Source organism: Priapulus caudatus, unplaced genomic scaffold (genome assembly GCF_000485595.1).
Source record: "Priapulus caudatus unplaced genomic scaffold, Priapulus_caudatus-5.0.1 Scaffold474, whole genome shotgun sequence".
Classification (NCBI taxonomy): domain Eukaryota; kingdom Metazoa; phylum Priapulida; class Priapulimorpha; order Priapulimorphida; family Priapulidae; genus Priapulus; species Priapulus caudatus.
In genome coordinates, this window is record NW_014577535.1 from 1 (window position 1) to 3,192 (window position 3,192).

The window sequence follows — 3,192 nt, forward strand, 5'->3', positions numbered from 1 at the left end:
TCGCTCGCTCGCGGTGAGAAAAATGTGACCGCGCTGCTGTCGCGCCGGTGTCGCGCGAAATATCTGACGAGTGCGAAATATCTGAGATAGCCACGCCCCGCCCCGACCCGACCAATGACAGCTCGTCTTTGTGTTACGATAGGTTGTGTACACTTGAAGGTTTGTGTAAAATACCAAGTTTTGGTACAGGGTAGCGAAGGAGCAGTGCAGGGAGGGGGAGGGAGAGGGAGGATGAAGTTTAGAGTAGTACTAGTAGGTGGAGTAGGGAGAAGCTAGTGAAGAATGAGGAAGGGAAGAAGCTGGTGGAGAAGGAGGAGGGGAGAAGCTGGTGGAGAAGGTGGAAGCTAGGGGAGAAGCTGGTGGAGAAGGAGGAGGGGCAGAAGCTGGTGGAGATTGAGGAAGGGGAGAAGGGAAAAGGTGGTGTAGAAGGAGGAGGGGGAGTGGTGGAAAAGGAGGAGGGGGAGAAGGGAGAAGCTGGTGGAGAAGGAGGAGGGAGAGAAGGTGGTGGAAAATGAGGATGGGGAGAAGCTGGTGGAGAAGGAGGAAGGGGAGAAAGGAGAAGCTGCATGGTGGAGAAGGAGGAAGGGGAGAAAGGAGAAGCGTGCTGCGGTGGCATTTCATTGATGTACAAGGGGGGGGCTGGGTTGGCAGATTCTCCCTTTTCCTCTTCCTTCTCCACCAGCTTCTCCCTTCTCCCCTTCCTCATTCTCCCCCTCCTTCTCCCCTTCCTCCTTCTCCACCAGCTTCTCCCCTCCTCCTCCTCCACTACCTTCTCCCTTCACCCTTTCTTCAACAGCTTTTCCCTTCTCCTCTTCCTCCTTCTCCACCAGCTTCTCCCCCTCCTCCTTCTACACCAGCTTCTCCCATCTCCCCCTCCTCCACCAGCTCCCTTCTCCCCCTTCTGCTCCCCTTCCTCCTTCTCCACCAGCTTCTCCCCTCCTCCTTCTCCACCAGCTTCTCCCCTCCTCGTTCTCCACCACCTTCTCCCTTCTCCCCTTCTCCCCTTCCTCCTTCTCCACCAGCTTCTCCCCCTCCTCCTTTCTCCCCTTCCTCCTTCTCCACCAGTTTCTCCCCCTCCTCCTCTTCTCTCCCCTTCTTCCTTCTCCACAAGCTTCTTCCCCTCCTCCTTCTCCACCAGCTTCTCCCCTTCCTCCTTCTCCACCAGCTTCTCCCCTCCTCCTTCTCCACCAGCTTCTCCCCTCCTCCTTCTCCACCAGCTTCTCCCCTTCCTCCTTCTCCACCAACCTCTCCCCCTTCTCCTTCTCCACCAGCTGGTGTCTTAGCTGAAGTGGAAATCGCCATATTTGAGCATATATGCGAAGTGCGCATGCGCATACGCATCCTATATCATATATTTCGCAGGTCAGAAATTTCGCACACAAAGACGAGCTGTGATTAGTCGGGTCGGGACGCATGCGAAGTGCTCATGCGCATACGCGTACGCATGCGCATAGGCATCCTATCTCAGATATTTCGCAAGTCAGAAATTTCGCGCTACACCGGGCGTGGAGGGAGGTGACCGCAACGTGGCAGCACTAGTGTTAGGATAGTGTTAGGATTAGGGTTAGGGTCAGGGTTAGGGTTAGGGCTAGGGTTAGGGTTAGGGTTAGGGTTAGGGTTAGGGTTAGGGTTAGGGTTTTTGTATCATATGATATCTGTCCCCACACCATAGATAAATTTTTGTGGATCACAATGCCTATATATAGCGCGGCGAGATACATATATTTAGTGGCAGGGTTAGTGTTGGCGGTGTTGAAGTGTTGTTTTAGGGTTAACGTTTTGAACGTCATCGTCAACGTTATCACGTGACCTGCCTCCACGCCCGGGGGATAGCAACACCCAATCTAACACTGCCACATTTTAAGTAGATTTTCGGTTACAATCTGTAACGCTTTTTTACCACAAGTTTGACAGCGGCCAGGTTACGCGTATCCTATGTAATAAGATTAATTTGTACTATTAAAAGTTACATATTAAAAAGATATTAAAAATCCGACCATTATTTTATGAAAAATTTGATAAAAATAGTGATACGAAATAGTGCGCCCATTTACTACTTTCAAATCATTACGCTGTTTACTAAACTAAGTTCACGTGTTTGTTTAATATTTATCATGAATCCTAACCCTAACCCTAACCCTGACCCTAATCCTAACCAGGCTCGTCAGAGCCGCTACGGTTGGTACGGGATTGACCGTACTACTTTTCAGCCTAAAAAAAGAAAAAAAAAGAAAAAGAAAAAAAGAGGGAGAAGAAAAGAGAAGAGAAAAGGAGAGGGAAAGAGGGAGAAGAAAAGAGAAGAGAAAAGAAGAGAGAAGGTGGGAGGGTGATAAATGTCATGATCATAGGCTGATCGTAGGCTTATCACGAGCTTATAATGGAAGAACACGACATCGAAGTGACTTTGCCTTTTTTCCATCATTATGAAACGCATTATCACATAAACCGAAGAACAGCATATATGCCACAAAACTTTTTCATCCAAGCGCAAATCTTAAAAATATTATCCTCAAGAAAGTGATAATACCTGACCGCTCGCAACCTGACCGTGAAACCTCCTATTTATAGGTTAGGGTTAGCAGCTTGACCTCAATTTCTATTTAATGAAGAGTAATTTGTCCTTTTCTGCAGTACAATAAAAGGATGAAAAAAAATCACTTTAAAGTGCGCTAAATTGCATGATTTGCACCCCCAATTCAAAAAAAGTTCTTACCGAGGGAGGGGGATACCCTCCCACACCCTCCCCCACTCCCTCGCATCGTTTCCTGGCCCGTAATCAAATTTCTAAAATCTGGTCACCCTGTCTGCCGCTTCGAACCCCGCTGAAGGTTTCACCATCAGACCGACACTGAAACCGTACCACTTTAAAATTCCTTCCGACGGGCCTGATCCTAACACTAGTGCTGCCACGTTGCGATAACCTCCCTCCACGCCCGGGGGGATAGCATTACCCATCTGGGTGGGTATCCTGAGTTAGACTGGTACCCGGTCGACAGACATGCGTCTAAACAGAGGAATTGCTCCGACCTGTGATTGGAGGATAAAAATAGACCCCGCCCACTTTCCCATTTTTGGAGGATAAAAATAGAATTTGTGACGTTTCGTTTCACCGGTCATAGCCGCGCGTGCATATTTGCTACTTAATTAGACTAATCGCGCTTCAATAGACTCAAAATTCACAGAGATTAAGGC